General features: G+C 48.1%; 1 pseudogene; it reads left to right on the top strand.

Annotated features, from left to right (window-relative positions):
* The window catches only part of LOC121836599, a 105769-nt pseudogene extending 89383 nt beyond the window's left edge, over nucleotides 1-16386 (top strand).
* The last annotated feature ends 4610 nt before the right edge of the window (nucleotides 16387-20996 follow it).

Genomic DNA, 20996 nt, shown 5'->3' with positions numbered 1-20996 from the left:
TAGTTCAATTTATTTCTTGTTTTTTTTAAAGTCGATGAGAAGATTTTGGTGCCTATATTTAATAAAATTATGGTACATCCTATCTTTTATCTTAATACGCCTGTATAAGTCATTTGTAATCCAAGGTTTTCGTACATGTTTTTGACGATTATTTACTTGAATAAGCGGAAAAGCGACGTTATAACAAAGCTTACCCCTCGATCGAGTCGATCATATACAACTTGGGAAACGCGAGCTTTTTCACGACTCTTGACTGCAGACGCGGTTTCCTCCAGATAGAGGTCGAACCCGCTGACATCGAGAAAACAGCATTCACATGCTACAGAGGATTGCACGAGTTTGTGCGCATGCCTTTTGGCTTGAGCAATTCTCCTGCCACATTCCAGCTTCCTACGGACACCGTGCTCGGAGATGCACGGCACAACTACGCCATGGCGTATATGGATGACGTAGTAGTCTTCTCACGCACGTTTGAAGAACATCTTGGACACCTTCGGACTATCCTCGAGCGAATGCGGAATGCTGGTTTGACAGTTCACCCAGGAAAAATGCAACTGGCAAAATCCAAGATTAACCTGCTCGGTTTTGTAATCGACGATGGAGCGCTTCGCCCCAACGAGGACAAGCTGAGGGCCATAGCTGAGTTTCCTCCCCCACATGATGCAAAGAGTTTGCAGCGATTTCTTGGCATGGTTGGATTTTACCGCCAGTTTATCCCCCACTGTGCAGAGATAACGCAGCCCCTGAACGAACTGCTGCGCAAAGGTGTCAAGTGGCGTTGGACGGAGGCACAGCAAAGTACTTTCCTTCAACTGTCCAGAGCTATTGCTGAGACAGCATATTTGAAGCTCCCAGACCTCAACCATCCGTTTGTGCTGCAAACCGATGCCAGGGGCTACGGTGTAGGTGCTGTGCTGCTTCAAGACTTTGACGGTGTCTTACGACCCGTAGCGTTTGCTAGTCATACGCTGACAGCAGCTCAGCGGAAGTAAAACGTGTGCGTGCTTGAGTGCCTAGCCATCATATTCGCCCTGCAGGAATTCAATGTGTATCTTGATGGCGCGCGCTTTGTGATCCAGTCGGATAATGCCGCCTTGTCTTGGCTTCAACGGCTGGAAAATCCGGCAGGACGATTAGCACGCTGGGCACTGACGCTTCAGATATATGACTACACCATTGTGCACAAGCCAGGTTCACAAAACAAAGTCGCAGACGCTTTGTCGCGCGCTCCGCTATGCGAAGAGCCCGTGCACGAGAATGCCAATGTTGTGGCTGCGATAGATGCTGGCTCGCGCTGGGGTACTTTGATTAGCCGAAGTGAGCTTCGTGCAGCACAGCAGAACAATGGGCTTTGTCGCAGGGTCTCTGAGTGGTTGTCTTCACGTGACCGGCGTGGCGACAGAGACGCTGACATGGGTTTCAGCTCGTACTTGCTAGCCGAAGATGGTCTTCTACGACGGTATATACCTCAGATCGACGACGAGGAGGGTGACCCCACAGATACTCCATTCCGAGCCGTGACACCTCGCCTACTTCGCACGTGTTTTATTAAATATTACCACGACTCCGCTCTGGCCGGTCACAGTAGTGGCTATAAGACTTTTGAGAAGTTAAGCCGCACTGCTACTTGGCCAGGCATTCGTCAGGACGTGTTGAGGTATGCTCGGTCATGCCCGGTTTGTCAGAAAGCCAAGCCGCGTGGAGGTCAACCCCTTGGTCTAATGCAGCCCGTTGTGAGTCGATCCCCCTGGGAATGCGTTGCCGTCGATGTCATGGGCCCTTTCTCACGCATCCCTCGTGGCAACCAGTACTTGTTGGTCGTCACGGACCACTTTAGCAAGTGGGTTGAGTTATTTCCGTTGCGTTCGCTGACATCTCAAAATATCTGGTCTTGCATGATGGAGACATTTACGAGATTCGGGTTCCCTACCAGATTAATCAGCGACAATGCTACATATTTTACTAGCAAAGCGTTCACAGACACCTGGGCTGCCCTGCGAATACAGCACAAACGGACATCCCCCTACCACCCGCAGGCAAATATTACCGAACGAGTAAACCGATATTTGAAGTCGATGTTGATCGCTCACACCGAGCGCCACCGTGATTGGGATGCGAAGCTTCCAGAACTCGCGTTCGCAACCCGAACCACGGTTAACCGATCTACCGGTTTCACACCCGCGCGCCTTAATTTTGGCAAAGAGCTGACTTTCCCGCTCGAAAATAGTTATTCTGTCGACGATCCGGGTGCTTCTCGCTCCTATAGCCAGTTTGCAGGAAATCTACGGCGGAGACTCAGGGACATCGTTGGTGATGCCCGGGAGAGCTTGGACGTCGCCCGACTGCAACAGGCTGAGCAGTACAACCGAGGTCACGGGGACGTGCACTTCCACGTTGGAGACTTGGTGCTGCGACGGACACACCCACTTAGTAACGCCGCCAGACGTTTCACGGCATCCCTGGCTGATAGGTGGGACAGTCCATATAGAGTACGTGAGAAAGCTTCCCGCCTCACGTACACGTTCGTCGACTGTGAGTCTTGTCGACTCAAGGGACTTGTTCATGTCACCGACCTCAAGCAGTATTATGATTCGGCTGATGAACTTCTCTCGCAGGTGGGAAGTGTTGCTGATCTGGCTGGTACTTAGTTTACCGCCTGCACCCTCAAAGACGTACACGTCAGTGACGAAGACGAAGATTATAGAAAGAAGATTACAATGGGTTTAGCCGAGAACCAGCATTTTACTGCCTATTTTGATTGGTTGCGCGCTATTTTGAGCGGTACACATTTGAGTGTTCTCGCGAGCTTAGCTCACCTGTTGCTGCGTTTACGTAGAAGACGTTTGCTTTTCTTTTTTTTTGTAATGGACATTACTGAGATCCTATTTTTTTACTACTGATTTCCAAGCATTCCGCGAGTCATTCAGGCTGCAAGACGGTCCCCATCACCACCCCGGCACTGGCGACCCAGACGCTACTGCCAGCCCAGGGGAAGAGACAACCCGAACAACCACCACCGCCGGGGATCCAGACGATCGTACCAGCGTTCTACCGCCACCTGAGGCATCCTCGACAACCACGGACACCCAGTGGCCTGGTCGTCCAACCTCGCTTGGCACGACCAGCCGCGCCCCTTGACAGTTGACATGGACGCCCAAGTGCCCGAACCTTTCAGAGGCTTCACGATGAACACCCACCGCCCGGCGAACCCACCACAAAGTTACACGGAAGACGAGCGCCGACTCCTGTGCCCGCTCTGCGAGGTGCCAGAAATCCACCGCCGTACCCACAGAGCTGGGGCGCCTCATCGCTCACGGGAGTCAGCAGCCGCCGCAAGGGCAGCCATCTTACACCTCCAAAGGATGAGGGACGACGATCTTGCACGCGCCATCGCAGTTATCCGGAGGCTCCGTCCTGCTCTCCTCTGCCCCCCATCCCACGCACGCCCGTCACCACCGGATGCTGCGGCGCCATAAACATTGATGACGACGAGCAACTTTGAGAACAGTTCCTAACGCCGGAGGCAGGGGGGGGGGGGGGGGAGTATATGGCAAGCGACATGCGGGGTGTGTAGTAGCGCTGCGGTGACCGACAGGAGCGCGCGACGGGCACGGGGCGCGAGCTCGAACGATCGCGTGCGTGGCTCACGAGGGCTCGGTGGCAGGCACTCGAAGCTTGGCCTGAACGAAGTAAAGGTACAGTGGTAAAGGGTCGCTAAACTCGTCAAGCACAACTTTGTGCCCGAAGTTTGCGGAACACGCTAATTGGACTCTCGCGACGGTGACGTCGCGCCAAGCGAGGTGTCAATCATTCGAACGCTCATGTTTTTGAGAGAGGCAGAATGTAACAAAGTTCATCGAGGCGCGCGTGCGGCGCGTGAGGGGCGCGAGGTGCCCGCTGATTGAACGGCTTCTTCGATGACGTCGCGCCTAATTGTCCCTACATTCGTACGCCAAGCTAAAATTAATACTTTGCAGATTGTTCCTAGGCGACCTGCTGAAGCTCAAAAGCCCTCCGAAGTTTTTGTAAAAAAGAAACCTCGTTTGTCGAAGTTGTCGCTGACGTCAAAGTGACATTTCCGAACTTTTCGAGAGCCGTTGTTTGAGCTCGAGATCTTCGCTTGGGATCGAGGCGAAGTTCAACTTTGTCAACATGGCGGTGCCGTACGCTGCGGCCGAGCTCATCTTCCGCCACCGTCGGCGTCGCTACTGAGACCACTGGGGACGCCTTTCAACTCCCCGACGACGAATTTCGGCGACAGTACCGGCTACCGAAAGCCGTTGTGCGTTGACTCTGCGACGAGCTTCGTTCGGCGCCTCGGACCGTGGAACAACAAGTTCTCTGCGCGCTCCGGTTTTTCGGAACCGGTAGCTTTCAGGGCATGGTGGCGACTGACGAGCACCTGTCAGTCTCCCACATGACTGTGAGCCGGGCTGTCAGAGTTTTTGCGGCTGCCATCGTTTTTTTTTTTTTTTTCTGTAATATTCGAAGAGGTACTAATAAGCTGGTATACAATTCAGAATGTTGGGAAACAAACAAGAACCGGGGTAATTTTTGGGTAGGGTCGAGTTTCCCGGCAGCTGGAAGAATTATTTCCCCGAAATTCTACTGGCAGTCGTCACTCATTGGCGGTCAAATCAGTTCATCGAACGACGTGTCATCGACAGATCATTTCATCGGCACGCGATGTAATCACGTGAAAGAGATTTTCTTCCGTTAGAGGTATATACACGTTAAACATTTTCACACCTTTATACATGTAAGTGGGGTGTCCCATAACTAGCACCCTAATAAGTGTAGCAATAGACCTTATAAAAAAATGTAAACCTCACACCTTTAAAAATGTGTGGTTTTAAAACAAGTTTCTTTAAACGTGTGATAATGCACTAATGCATAAAGATGAAAAACAATACCCCTTCTCGTCAGGCACGTAGCCAGAGGGGGGGGGGGGGGCATAAGGACCGCCCCCCCCCCCCCCCCCCGAAATTTTTCATTTTGCTGGGGCCTCCTCTCCCCCCTCCCCCTCATAGAGCACTTTGTCATGGGCGCCCCCCCCCCCCCCCCCCTTAAACAAAATTCTGGCTACGTGCCTGCTTCTCGTCAAGGTGTAATGACCACAGTACATTTCTGTTTTGGGGTGTACACAGTGACCCGGTACCCAATAATATGACTGAACAACTGAATTACACAAACGAGTCGCCGAAACAGCACGTTGCTTCTTGGCGAGAGTCGAGGCAATTTCGGCCGAAAACCGGCTTCAATATTGGCCGGATGTACGGTTTTGCGCCTCGTCCCGACATCCGGCAGGTATGGGTGTACCGATGCAAATAAACGATTTATGTCTAATAGCACTGGCACCACTAATTTCTTAAGAGGCTATCGTGGATAGAGGCCTGTATTGCTGGGGTCGAGCGGCACCACCGGCAGTCATCGCTTGACACGATCTTATGCATGCTATAGGAGAAACGGGAAAACTCAATTTTATTACGTTAGTAGGTTGTTCTCTACCATGAAACTTCTATCGTGTTTTCGCAAATAACAGTTAATATTGTGGGCAAGAATATTAAACGCGTTAGAATACCAATCTTGTTTAACTAAATGTTGTGTGGTTGAGGGTCAAGGGCGACTTTGTTGGGCGTTAACTGTGATGTGTTTAATGAGACAAGGGTTACCGAGAGTTATTGTGGTGTCATACGTGATCTTAGAGTCATCAGACCTCAGCAAACGATAAGTTAGAAGGCCTTTACTGGAGACATTCGCATCGTTTTAACCGCTTGTCATAGTACTTCATGGTGAAAGCTTTTTCTTTGAACTGCTGTGAGGGCTTCCGTGACAAACTGAAACTCGGAGCGTGCCGTTCAGTCGCTGAACGTGCCATTTATTTAGCAACCGAAGCAAGCAACGTCGGTAAAGTCAATGGTGCTCCGGGCGATTTTTTTTAATCGATGTTCAAACGCTTGACGAATGTCTATTTGATCTCCAAGAACCCGACATAATCATCGCAGCACGTCATAAAATGCTCGCCCTCGAGCACCGCGTACAAGCTTCCAATTTTTGCGTGTTTCTCCCTTAGACTTGCGTGTATTGCCTCATGGTTTAATAGGCCAAAACAACGAGGACGAAAACGAAGGGAGAAATAGACAGGACGCGGCGTATTGCCTGTCGTCGAGCAATGGCCGCCGGTAAGGCCAGTGACGGCTCCCGATTCGCGATCCAGACATGCACTGTGAGAGTTCTAATGCATTACACCCGCGGAGTGCTGCACGGAGAACAGGCCCCGAACGAACTTGCCGAATGCACCGAGTGCAGACTGATGCTGTCGCCATAGATGTTGTAGAAAAGTACCGCCCTCAAACCGAAACTAGCGTCTTTTTGTTCGACGTGATGGGTGGGAATGCGAGAGTGCAGTCGCTGCCATCGTTTATCTAAACGTTAGTTGCTGCAACGTGGAACTTACATTTGCGATGACTTCCAATTAAGCAACTCGGCTGTCAGAGATATCTACAGACGGCGTAAGTTTCCGAAACCAGCTGACTACAAAACAGCATATACTTGAGGAACTTGATGGCACTGTACGCGCAAGAGCTTGCTTCGTTTTAAGCATAGTATTATGAGTGAACCACTGAAACGATACGGCTTAAATCTAGTTCTTTGGAACATCTAGTAATACGTTCGTAAAACTTTTTATTTTCCTGGTGAGGGCATTGAGAACGAGAGCTTTCTCAAAACAAAATATGACGGGGCAAGATAGCTGCCGTTCAAATATGACTTTGCTTAAGTCTCGGGCAACGTCTCCATGTTTAGCCTTCCCGGACGCTGAGTGAAGGCGTCACAGGTTTCTGCTGTGGGAGCTTTGTCGAAAAATTTTCCACTTTTCACCCATACACACATGATGCTAGATCTCGCGGCCTCTGTGGTTGTCCTGGGCCTTTCATTACCCACTGGTAGGTTTCAGCGTCTGTACGGCTACAAAACGATTCAAATTTTGCAAATAAAACACGGGCCGCCGATTCCTCCCTTCGTGAAATATCAGGCGCTTACAATTCAAGCTCGCGTTTGGGTTTGTGGGCCGCCGGACGCGATTTCGAGCAGAAAACCAACTTTTTCTTTCAGTTCCGCTGTGCGAATGCCTCGTCGGAGCAGACGAACTCTCGTCGTCTGCCCTCGCTTCTTGCCTGGGCGAGGCATGACGGGATTGTCGGCACTAGAGAACTCAAAGACAACGTACAGCGAGCGGCGTGAACGCTCGACTCCCCGCGCTGTCTCGTGCTCTCGTGCGCCGCCTAGGGATCGCGGGGGATTTTTCGTCAAAAGTTGCGAAGTTGTGCGCGCGCAGGGAGGAGGAAACTTTGCGGCGTTCTTTTGGTCACTCCCCCCGGTACCTCAAAAAGCGAAGAATGTTTTGCTCCACGAGTTTAGCTACCAAGGTGTGTTTTAGCTGTGTCCTGACTTGCGTGTCTTTCTTGAGGGGCGAGCAGTGGGACAGATCCCCACAATACTGAAAGGCTCATTCTGTTTTCTTGTTAGCACATAAAAACTCTGACATTGTTATCAATATGGACATAAACCCTGGATGTAATATAATGTTATATACGCAACGCATGGCCTCCAGAAAGCACGCACACATGCACACTTCTGCCGTCTAACTCGAATTTGAATTTTGAGGTTTTAAAATGAGAACAACGTTTTTAATTAATTTTTTTGTGAGATATCTTGTAAAATTTGAAGAGAATCTGTTATTCTCGCACTGAGAATAATGATAGAGAATCAATCATCTTAATGCCCCCCCCCCCCTTCCAAAAGAAAAACAACATTAAACGCACGCGGTTCATTATTTCACATTACAAGTATCAAAGTGAGAAAAACGAGGAAAAAAATTGTCAGTGCTAATTTTTTAAATAAAGTACAGTATTTTATGTTACCTGTAACGTATATAAAAAAAACTGTTTATAGAGACACTGAGCTCTCAAAAATATTTTGAAGTGCCTGGATCCGATAGGTATGTCACAAAAGAACGAACAATTTCTTTAGGTCAAGAACTACGCTGTGAGATACATCTTGAGCTAAGAGATAAACCGAAATTTACACCTATAAAAATTAAGTCCAAAATAGAAGCTATTTTCGGTTTCGTTCCTGCTTTGAAACTTGCCTCCTGGCGCAAATATTACGCTAAACACCGCTTTTGTTTTCAGGATAAACATATGACCTGCGTTCATAACACCCTAGCTTCCTCGCATAAGCAAGCATAATTTGTGTCGATCAGTGAAGCCTTTACATTAGACAGGCATTTTGGAAAACGAGTGGCGTCACCTATTAAAAGTAGGAGTCGGGAATAGGTCGTGAAATTGGCGGATCATCAGGGGGCTAAGGGCATTTTAATGACACGATTGACCCGTGACACGAAAATGTCGCTAAGGACTCAAGATGCCTTTACTTACCCCGGCCTTTGGCAGGTATACAAAACATTCTTCAACCCTATTAGCATACATTTCACAAAGAACTTTTAAAGCTCGAAGACGTCTTCTATGGGAATATTGCCAGGGTTCATAAGGGGCAGCTCACCTTTAACCTCAATACACGATTAAAACAAGGCTAGCAAAAATTGATGGGAAAGGGAAAAGAAAGCACATTCGGCATCTACAATAAAAACACTATGATTACTGTACAGTAGATTTTTGGACTAGTTGGTTTTGGAACTTGGAATACATTTTAGCGCTCTGTGCTGTCTGTTTCTCGTCTTTTTGTCCTTGTTGTTTGAGCGCTAAAATGCATTCCAAGATTACTGTACCTCTGAGATCTCACCGATTCAGTCACGACCTAAAAGTCGAGTACTTATCTTTTTTATATATATTTTCATATCCTTTTTCTTGTACTCTAACAGTTTTTCTTATTTGTGTTTTTTTTTTCATTTTCGTCTCTTTTTCTTGCTTAACTCAATCACGCTTTTTTTACTTTTCTTGTTTATGATCTTTGTGTGTGGGTGTGTAATATTTAATGATTCGTCTTTTTCTTTTTTTCAGAATGCATGCCTTCGGAGTCAGCGCTTTGTCGTACGTGTTCTGTTCTTCTGCCCTCTGCTTGCGCGCTGTCGTATCAGCTGACTAGAAAAGCGTTGCATCGCTTCTTTAGATTAACCTAGCCAGTTTCAAGTACAAAAGAAATGCACAGGGATATACGACATGAAGCTCCACTCAGGCGAAACAAACCAGCGGAGAAAACAGAAAGATAAATATCGAAACGTGTGCTTTTTGATGAAATAACAAAGAGTTAACCTGAAGAGCACACACTATGTGTAATCTTCAGGAGCTGACGTACTGGTTTACTATAAGCTATTTCGGTCGACACTCCTCGGTTTGTGGCTCTGGGGTTCTTTGGCCCTTTTTCATTTGCGCGAAGACACCGGCAGCGCTCTTAGTTACTTGGGGTTACGAAGTGTTTCCCTCGATTTCGTCAGAATATGGCCGGTTTAGTATTTATCTAACAAGGACACGTAACGCTACAACATTTCTGAAGATCTCTAAAATCTGGTGACATCTCTTCAAATCCCGGTTCAGGCGAATATTTTCAGAAATCGCCAGTCGTTCAGAGGTTGCGATTTATTTCAGCTGAGCCCGATTTATTCTTACGTAAATGTTTCCACCTTGGGGACCTCGCCCAAAAATCAAATAATCAAAATTTGAAAACACTGGAGAGAGAACAGAAAGACCAGCTTGGCGTCGAGTAATTCCCATGCATCATGCTGACTATCTTGAGGTCGACCGTTCGAAATCCATGACTATTCCGACCAAGCGGCCGCAGCCAGCGTACAACACTTTTCTGGTCAGTTAACAGAGGTTGCCACAGTCAACGACCTGTTTACTGCCGAGGTTAGCGAGCATCGCGACGACAATCCCGCTTTCGCGGTAGCGCGTCACGCTATGGAGTTGCCGCTCGCGGGGCCAAGGCCGTGTTGGAGAAACTGACAACGTATGTCCTGTAAGCAAAACCTAACGTTCAACTTACCCGTATCTCTGCCATATGCCTGTTGGTCGCAGCGCCATCGGCAGATCTCTCGCTGATTAGTGCGTAGCCGTAGCCCCAGATATTTTTGTCTTTCTTGTAGTCATCAAGAAGTGCTTTTGTAAAACCTCTGGCTGTGTCGAAGTCAACGTATTTCAACGAGAAAAGATATTTACTCCTCTTCGCTTTTTTTGATTCGTCTAAAAAGTTCTCAAGTTTTTCAAATCCTGGAAGAAATGAAAAGTACAAAGAAACATCAACCGAATAAATTCAATTATAGAATTGAACCCACAAGGCCGAAACACAAGGACTACGGAATGCCGAGGTTTTTTTCCGCACAGATTGTAGTCAATATTGCGCACGCGGGCATAAGGGTTGTCCAAACAGGACACAGCAGTATACGCTGTTTAGTCACTGTATAAGGTGTGAATTGGCAGTGCGGGCATCCGTTTACAATCTGAGCATTAACCACAAAAGCAGCACGGCTTTTCACCTTTCTCTTCACTGTCGTCTCTCCTCCATTCTTGTTTTCTGGAAATTGGAAGACTGGCGATGACGGCGGAAACCGTGACGTCAGCCAGCAGAGCGTGAGAGTAGCTGTCCGAAACCACAATTCGGGCACGCTCTCAACCGCTGTCCAAAAATTCAAGTGAAGGGAGACTTCCCACTTGCCCCCCCCCCCCCCCCCCCCCCCCTCTCCCCCGGCAAGCAAACCTAAGACCGCTGCTAAAATATTCGATTAAAGTGATGCCGCGTTCCGCTTTAAAGCCGATGTACGAAATATACTACAGACTTCTGGGCGGCTGTTCATCGGGAAGACCTTTGGGTGAAGCAACACTGGGTCATGACGTCACGCTCCTACTGCCACTTTTTACACCATGTCTTTCCACTGCGTTTACAGCCGCCTTGAACGCCTCGGAAGACAATCTGCTTCCTCTGCCCTTGCTTATTCTGTTATTTTCAACAGCTACCGTGGGTATGTGGTTCTGAGCGATTTTTGTGATTCGCTGCTCGTTCAGGGGTACTGCGGTCGTTCTGCAATTCCGAGCACGCATAGGCTGCGCTTGTGGGTTAAACCCGCGGTTCCTTTACTCCAGTTCCCCAAAGACTGCAAGTTGATCAATTTATGAGTTGTCCTGGTTCATACAACAAATTAAGTCCAGTGTTGGGTAAAGTGTATCTCAAACGTACTTGAAGTAAAGTACAAATTAGATGTTATGTACTTCAAGTAAAGCAGCAAGTAGACCGGGTGCAATGTGCTTGAAGTACTATGAGTAGAACGTACTTTTAAAGTGAAGTACAAGTACTTTTTAACACAAACTTTCATGATGCCCTTTCATTCCCCCTATACAGTGTTTTTTTGTTTTTTTTACTGGTGTGCATTCCTCGGGGTAGAATCGGGGGTGTATCAGTTATTTTCGGAAATGACGGCGAATATTTGATGAAGTCAATTGGCAGCTGACAAAGCATCATATTTTGATACATATTTAAGAAGACCAAATTTGGGCAATGTACTTCGAAGTCGGGAGTTGTACTTGCCTTGGAGAGTATACCAGAAAAAAATTTAAGGAAAGTAAAAGCGCATGCTCAAACAATATACTTCAAGTAAAGTACATGTATTCTAAACCTCCTTGAAATAGTACTTCAAGTACAATGTACTTATAATATGTCCTCACACTGATTAAGATTATAATCACTCGACAATAAAGGCATGTTTGCACATACAGCGGAGCGCTAAGGTAGCGCTACTTGAGCCCTCATGTGGCGCTTCCTAGCGCATGACTTCGCTCTAATATAGAGCGGGATTAGCGCCCCTATAGCGCCTTGTTAGCGCTCTAGAAGCGTCTTGTTAGCGCTCCAGTAGCGCCTTGTTAGCACTTCAGTAGCGCTTCTTGTAGCACGGTGCTGCGGATTATCGCGTGCACTGCGGTTCCCCTTCCTGTGGTTGGGTGTGCATCAGCAGCACCATGGTGGACATGTGGAACACTAAAATAGAAGCGCGACAAATGCTCTCACATACGCAGTTAGTGCATATGTGTGAGGACAACCTAATGCCCAGAAGAGCCTTCTGGGTGGCGCGAAACCTTTCGGCACCGAGATAGCGGTGGGTATCCGGTGAATCTTGTTCCTAGACTGAGGGACCGAGACACAGAGCTCTTTCGAAGGTGGATATTTTTTAACTGCGTGTCTTTGAAACCAGGGTCACGCATATCGAATAGAAAGCGATGAGATCGAACCCAATCAATTAGTCGCTCAGAGTCCATGACTCTGGATCGCCAGCCCGACCCTTTCCTTGGAGAGCGGCTCTTTTACTTCCTCTTCGTTCAATGCCAAAGGAATCGCCGAATACGCGCTGTTCCGCAGCAGCAAGCACGGCACAAGGAGTGTGAGAGCGCTAACCGAGCGCTACGTCACGCGCAGGAAGCGCCACATGAGCGCTCCTACGAGTGCTCACGTAGCGCTAACTTAGCACTCCGCTTTATATGTGAACCGGCCGTAATTTTCTTGAGAAGTCAGCGGGAAAAACGACACAGAGAAGGTAACACGTACAAACATTCTAGTATGTTGGCTGAGAGACAAGACGACTCTTCGAAGAATTGTTGACATATACTGTTCACAAAACATTCCGAACGTCGCCAAACAACCGTGAGATCGTAAAGGTACTGAGCTCCTGCTAGTGACGCGAAGCTCTGTTTCACAATCAATGAAACGGTATTTAATTCGACTAAGAATAGCATCATAACGTTTTGTTCTGCTGATATCAGAAACGGTAATATAGCGATGCAGCCACGCTGAACACTTTGCGCCAGCTTCGAACACCTATTCTCTTCTATTATATCAGCGCTCTTATTTATTGGCCGGAAACTATATATGAATGTGCACTACCATTTGCTACAAATATTGAAAACCTAAAAAGCACAGCAGTAATAGGGCTGCAGTCGTTAAACTCACTTATCAAAACCGTTCCTGCAACTGGGCCAGACGTATAAGTCTCGCTGCATCGAGCTACAAGCTTGACGTGAGCCAAGCAGCTGATAATCGAGGTGGCCGTTTTTTGAGCGGACAATTTCGGTTGTGCCCTATTCCCCGGAACCAAACTGTAAGACCAGGTGTCTGCGAAACTACAAAAGGCACCAAAAAATTACACCTAAAATTTCGGGAGACTACTCGTCTTTTCCTATCTTGTGATACCTTGTGAAGACTATCGTTGCATTCGCAGTGCTCCAACGTATCAAGAGACGCGCTAAAAACCTAAAAACCAACCGCTGGGTGTGACGTCATGCCCAGAGGTTTCAGCTGCCTTGCGTGTGCCGCTTGTAAGGCGAGGCGTGTAGCGCGTTTGACTGCTTGGGTAAGGCTTGTGTAGAGTTTCTAAATTTCAAAGTTTAACGCGATTATATACGCATTTAACCGCAGCGCCCTCTCCTGTATAGACGTTGAGCGGGTACATGCAACGAATAGCTATAGTGTTTTCTTGAACGTCATTCATACTGCCTATGAAAGGGAATGTTTGCCCTTTTCGTTTTCTCGTGCCTACACTGTCCTGATACCGAAATCTGATGACACCGTGAAACCGCGCAGCGTCACCGGTTATTGCCCAATAACGTTATGCAATACCGATCTTCGCGAAAATTCTGGTGCGTCGCCTTCAAGGTGTCGCATGTGAGATAATAAGTGAGCATCAAACGTGTGGGATACAGGGGAGGACTATCTTGACAAATGTGCATGTGGCTCGTATCGTCCTGGAGGCCTGCAGTGACAGCACCGAGCAGGTTGCAGTGCTACAGATAGATCTAGATAAGGCATGGAGAATAGAAGGGTAGGAGAGGGCATGACGTCGGCCGCGTAGCCTCCACAAGCCATGCTCCCTTGACGCCTCGCCTCTTTCTCATTTTCCTCCTTACTCTCCTCACTTACCATGCCAACGTGACCACATCACGTGACCGTAGCTAGCCTTCGTCTTGCTATGGGGTACTAGAAGACACCACAGTCTAGCCTTCGATGTGATAAAACCTACCGGACGGAGCGCGCGCAAGCCTGCAAGGAGTCCTTCTACAATCAACCATCCATCTCACACGTGACATGTCACGCGCACCAATCGCCAGACAGATCTGCGGTCACGCTGGGCACAAAATCGTTTAAACTTTTTACGACTAGGCTTCACCAATATTGCAACGTGCCCCCTCCTAGTACTTCTAACCTCCTTGAGATAAGGCATTCGACCGTGTTAGCCATGATGTAGTCTTTGATGTTTTGAGTCATGTCAATGTTGGTGACGCCGTCCTAGAAGGTGTAAAGATGGCCTACAGGGACTGTACAACAAGGCTTATAGTGAGCAAAGAGCTCAGTTCTGTTATTAACTTAGGTTGCCCTATGTCTCCTTTTTTGTTTAATTTGTATTTAGAGCTTTTTTGTTTAAGCGTAAAAAATAGTCAACGTGTCCGGGGTTTCCAATTTTATAATGCAGAAGTAAAAATAATGAATTACGTCGACGGCACTGCTGTTTTTTATAGGCACAAAGAAAGCGTCACCGAAGTTATAACTTTAGCTAAAAGGTTTTGCCACGCTACTGGTGCTGTTATAAACTGGGAGAAGTGTCGTGGTTTCTGGCATGGCGCTTGGGCCGCTACACCCTCAGAATTTGAGGGTGTATGCTGGGACACAGTGCCGTGCCAGTACCTCGGGGTGCAATTGCAAAGTTTCCGGAATAGCCAAACTTACTGGTCGGGTGTCGCTACCGACCTGGGCAGGCGTGCTTCTCGCTGGATGCAACGCGAGCTGTCCATTTTTGCCCGAGCGACTGCTTGTAACGTTTTTCTTACTGCGAAGCTCTGGTATGTTCTTCAGGTCATTCATTGCACGCGAACTAATGTTCAAAAATTTCATCGAATTTTCGCCACGTTTATTTGGAGCTCAAAGTATGAGCCCATGAGACGAGACAATCTTTTTCATCGAGTTTGTAACGGTGGCGTGGAGCTTTCCCACCTTTTTGTCAAGCAGCTTGTGTCACACTTCTTTTTTTTTTTTTTGAGAGAGAGAGACCAAGAGCATGGACATCCTGGGTAGAAGCTAACCTTTCTAATCAATATCATATTACCTGAGCACAGCGCTATGCAAAATGTTGGGGCCATTGTCGGCGCTAATTTATTTCTACACAGGAACGGGTAATCAAGAACACAGATCCCCTCTCTTCGCTGTCGAAAAGAGCCGCGATAATCTCAATCCCAATATGTTTGCTCGATGTTTCACCAGCGGACGAAGATAACTCTGATAATAAGAGGAACAAAAATTACTTCTCGTGTGCATTAGACTGGTGACTATCGTGCCGTTGTATTTTCAAGGCCCTTGAACACACAGACGCTTTGTAGATGCATGTTTAATGGCAGAAAAACGAAAAACATGACGGTATACGTTGCTCCTTAGAACTGCGGGACGGACAATTGAGCCCGAGCTACAAGCAACTCCTGTGACTCAAATGACTAAAGACACCATCAGAGCATTTTTTAACGGGGATAGGTATCGAATGTAAGGGTGCCAAACCTTTAAGTTACTCACACAGGCGTTCGAATCGCAACCGCGAGGCGGATACGCTCGTTTTCATCATCAAACACCCACGAAATTCTATTAGGCCTTCAAGCATTCGCGCTCGCAAGAGCATTGAGAACGCGGTTCGAGACGCCAGTGTGTGTGCGGCGTTACGCCGTAGCGAGATCGAGAGGCGCGGTCGCGGAAATGCGGAGGCGTGGGCAAGAATCTCCAGGCGCATTAAATAGGACAGAGGGGGCAGGGCTTCGCCATCTGGCGTATTGTGGACACGGTCAATAGGGGCGCGGCCAACCAGCTGTCAAAGCAGAGTGGCGCGCCCCCATAGGTGTTGCACGCTTCCAAAATTGGGTTGTGACAATATCCAACATCACACAGAATAATAAAACCGTCCGAACAGCCTCGTCGACCTCCAGCCACGTCATCATTCCAGTGTGACGCCCAAACAAGTGATTGGGACCGTGCTCGACGGAGTTTTTCCGCTCACTGGTTGGGCCCGAGGCCAGGACGAACGCCGACTTTTGTACTCGTGTCTAATTTGTGTCTGCGTTTGATCTCAATGTGATGACGCCAAAGATTTAGTGCAGTGGCTTCGATTATTCGAGGTGGTGTTGGTACGCCCCTGTTACATGTGTCTTACGTCTAATAGCGTCGAAATCGGTACCGACCTTTTGTGTCGTTTTTCACGTCCCAGAGTTTGTCTTTTTTAAGTTTGTCAAGCTTTACATACATGTAGACAACGTAGTCGCAGAGGCCGTCTCGAAGGTGGACCTGAGCCGCATTGTTGTGTCCACCCAGAAGGCAGACCAGTGGGGTTTCCACTGCAAAACAGATGATAATTAAAAAAAAAAGTTTTGGAGATTGAAAATACAGTGGCAAAGCAGTCAACCGCAGCATGTCCAGTAGACACTTTTGAAATGTGCACGCCGCCTAGTAGCTGCTGCGTCAATACACCCCTTTTCAAAAGTCTATAAATCAACATTGGTGGTCGCTATTTGTTTTAGTCGACAAGCGTGTGATTGGGTCCATATTCTCGCCGAACGCTGACGCAGCATTCCTTTTCAATACGAGTTGAGCTGAATTCGCGTCAAACCCTTACCCAACCCTCGCGCCTAACACGTGCTCAGATTTACATGCCTGAGCAGCAGCTACAAGATGGCACGCACTCTGGAAAACGGTCTATCATCCGAATCCGCCATTGTTTGGGAACGTACTCTGATCAGGTATTGGAGATGAGAGCTGCGTGAGCAATCAGCGAGAACTCTGCTCAAATAGTATCAAAAACGAATGCCGCATCGCACTTGGACAATGGCTCCGACCCAATCACACTGCTTAGAGTCCACGAAATGGGGACCACCAATGTCGCTTGATAATGTTTCTGAAGGGTACATTCCAAATACTTTGCTTAGAGTCGTTTCCCGCCGCATGTGGTATCCCTCTTCGGGAAAATACTTATTGAAATCAGCAAAGCTGCATCCGTACATTGTTAAAGTACAAAAAAAAGGCCGCTTCATCACCTCGCGTGCTCGCAATATAAAGCGCGGAAGAAATCACGTGACCCCGCTAATTTTGAGTGCCCGAAACGACGAGGCCACCCACGTAGCACCCAATGTCGTGCGAACATTCCTTGGGTGTCCTGAATGTTGAAGGAACGTTAAAACACCATTAAGAACGTTCTAGGAACGTTCGTATGCGAAAATTCCCCACAAGGTAAGCTGCTCAACATTCTAGGAACGTTCGTTGGCGAACATTCGTATGCACAACGTTCTCAGAACATTCGCCTTCGAATATTCATATGCGCAACATTCTTTGAACATTCGCTTGCGAACATTCCTAAAACTTTCGCAGGTGAAGCCAACTTTACGGAGCTCTCACGCAACCTGTGGTTCGAAACACCGTCCACTATATGCCACTTCGTGCCAAAAATATGCAAATTAAATGGAGTTTCTGGAAACTTAGCATAAATGATCAGTTTTATCTTATATGAATCTACCGAGGAATGTGATATAAGGTGCAGGAGAAAAACAATGGTTTTCAAAACTTCATAATAAACTTTGCACTCACTGCGGATGTAGAGATGCAGTTGTGAATAGACCTGATTTTTAGCTTGTGGGGTAGAATACTTTGAAAAGGGCATTCGCGACTCCAGCGACCTATAGTGGGCGCCACCACCAAACAAACATGGCGGCTGAGTCCAGGTCGCGTCGGCTCTGCTCGGCCGGGCCGCCTGAGCAGGTGGCGCATTCAATTTAACAGACTTTCTTTTGTTTAATGCCCAATTTTATAGGTATTTGAACTGAGACGGTTAGGTGTAGCCGGTGCACATAAACTTGCACAGAATAGTTTTGTTTTCCCGGTGTTTTTTGTTCTTTTCATGTCAAACTTTCGTTTCGGAGATTTTGTTCAGAACCGAAACTATGGGCTCCGGGGAGACGGTAATATACTAATCAGTTTTGATCATCTAAGGAAAGCGGCGATGACTACAGAATTGTTCCACCGAGAATAATTTTCAGCTAACTCGCATCTTTCGACCATGCGACTTATCTGTCCACAAAATCGAGCTTCTGTGCGTATCCGCGTTTAAGAAACAGCTCCAGTCGTCTGCTCGGTCAACAGCACAGGCTGCAGGAAAATTACGAAAATTAAGCAAGCGCTTCTTGAGCCAAGGAGCATGTTAACCCGCCGGCGCCCCACTAAGCAGCTGATACTCGTATTTGACTTCAGGTTTTAGTAACAATTGAGAAGTCATTTTGACGAGAGGGTTATGTATTATATTACGTACTATGGTCCCACTAAAGCGATATGAGTATATTCTTCGGGTTGAAATATGAGCTTAGTTGACTAGCTATTAGGTGAACTGCTGAATAAAAAGCTTAGTTGACTAGCTATTAGGTGAACTGCTGAATAAAAAAAATTAACAGACAAGAGATACTACTTCAACTTAGCCAAATGGTTCTAGCCGGCACCACGGAGACAAGCTGAAGACAGTTTTCATCAGAGATTCACGCAGAACCTCTCTGCATTGAACTTTGCTTCAAATCCTGAACAGAGAAAATGAGTATTTTTTGTGTCCGGTCAACCTGAGCAATGTAGACGCATATTGCTGCTGGCTTCGACGGGGGTATAATATAAATATTGGAGGCGCGATAGTTAAAATGTCGTGACAGCTTCTAACTTTGCGAGACGCGTCCCCTACCTTTTGAAGGCAGACAATTTCCCTCATTAATCGTATGCAGCGTGCAGGTTTTCCGGAATCAAGTAGATGCAAAATCAGACCAACTCCTTCGGTGTGGTCCAGAGGCTTTTTCGGCGAAAAACAGCCAAGATGAATAGCAACGCACTGACCGGCGTGGGTGGCTCAAACCTGAAGCTAATTGAACACAACCAAACTCAAGAAAAGCAGCTATCGAACCTTCCCATTCGCTTGACTGCAACATTGGTGTTCCCTCCAGTGAAATGCCTCATCTGTCGTCCTCAGTCCACTGTTCTACATCCTTATAAAGAAACCACTCATCAGTTACCAAGTAGTCGTCACTTTGAATGTGATTCGAGACAGACAAGAAATCAAAACGTTTTTTCCGTGATTCCTCCCCATCCAAGAAATCGAAAGCACGTGACCGTGTGTTGTGGAGTAAACGGGCTTTCAAACACGCGACTGAAGGAAACAATCTACTGAGGCTTCACCACACTAATGAATACTCAAGCAAACTTAAGAAATTTTCGGACCTTCGTCAAATTAGTTCGCCACCGCGCCGACAACACGTGTCCGCGAAAGCCACCAGAGATGCGGAGGGGTGCGCAGCGACCTGGTCCGGCTGGTTCCCGGTTTTCCCGCTTGGTGGCGTCCGTTTTGCTGGAGTCGCGAATATCTTGCAGTTGAGTGTGGGAACGTTTTTTGCCCGTCGTCGCAGAAGTCCGTCCAGCGTCAGCAGCAGCGGCGGGTCCCCGTGGCAACACGATGGCCCCGCCGAAGTCGCACGCCTCCGACGTCACGGCTCCTGCTGGGACACCCGTGGACGCCATCATCGCCGCAGCTGCGGCCATCGTAAGTTCGCCCGAAGTTTATGCGGTCCAACACCTGGGAGGCCCTACCTTTCAAGTGGTAGTGAACTCACGTCAAGCAGCTGCCTCCCTCGGCGCAGCCAGAGAAGTTATTATTGCTGACTAAGCAATCCCGTTGACCCCAGTCGGCCGGGTGAATACGTCGATAACATGCATGTTCCTCCCATTGTTCGTCTCGGACGAAACCTTGAAGAGCCTAGAGCCTTACGGGCAGGTCCTCGAAATTACCCATGGTGTGTACAAAGACAATCCCAGCGTCGAGACCGGAACCCGCTTCCTGAAGATGAAAATGAAAGAAGACAACCCAGTCCCCATTTTCACCCGCATAGCCGGTTACCGTGTCACTTTTGACTACAGAGGCCTGGTTCGGGTGTGCCGGCGGTGCAAAAAGGAAGGACATTTTAAAGCACAATGCACGGCGGAATACTGCTCACGGTGCGCCATTTTCGGACACAACGGTTCAACCTGCACCGAATCCTGTCGGTGTTGTGGTGCGGGACACGCCACGGTTGACTGCACGAGTCGTCGAAGCTACGCATCCGTGACTCAAAAAAAACGATAATGTACTTTCCACCACTAACAACGAGGCCGCCTTCAAGTAGCATGCGTCAGGAAGGACATGAAGGCGACTCATCAGGCGTACCGAGGCAGCCATCCCCCGAGAAGGCATCATCGGCGGCTACCTCAGCGAGTGAGCCGGACCAAGCACCGACGCAAGCAGTCACCCCCTCACGGGCCACGCTCGAAGGACTAGGGTACGGACAATGGAGCACTGCTGGCGAAGAGAAAGACGGAGCTTCAAAAGACAGTGAAGCGCTGGTGATCGACGAGGGGGCGCCGGAGGACCGGAAGACTTTTCTGGTATCTTCTAGTTTCTCCTCGACGGTTAGCTCCGACTCCCACACGGATGCAGATATGCCTGAAATTTCTGAGACGACGAAAAAGCCTGCCGTCCAGGACACTAAAAGAGGGAGACCTGACAGCGGTGACAGCAGTGGCCGTGCGGTAAGTCGCCTACCTACCAAAAAGCCTGGAAAAGTGACTCCGGGAGACACGAAGGACACTGGTACTAACTCGGTGGAAAGTTCGAACAACTGAAACACGGTATGTGTCAAATTTTTGTAGTCTGTTTGATGGCTACACTTTTACGTATAGCCTCATTTAATGTACAAGGCTTTGAGAATGTCAACAAGCAGATTGAAGTGATGCAGTTTTTGCGACAACACAGATACGACATTGCATGCCTCCAGGAAACTAATTTTTCTACACAACGTGACGTTCAGACCTTCCTGACCCGTTTCGGTGTGCACGGTCGCTTCGCCCTTGCCACTACAGTGTGCGGACGGGGAGTGGGAATTATAGTCCTAAATCAGGCATTGTTGAACTGCAGC

Source organism: Ixodes scapularis, unplaced genomic scaffold (genome assembly GCF_016920785.2).
Source record: "Ixodes scapularis isolate PalLabHiFi unplaced genomic scaffold, ASM1692078v2 PGA_scaffold2__306_contigs__length_199485367, whole genome shotgun sequence".
In the NCBI taxonomy this organism is placed as follows: domain Eukaryota; kingdom Metazoa; phylum Arthropoda; class Arachnida; order Ixodida; family Ixodidae; genus Ixodes; species Ixodes scapularis.
This window is presented reverse-complemented; position numbering and strand designations above follow the sequence as displayed.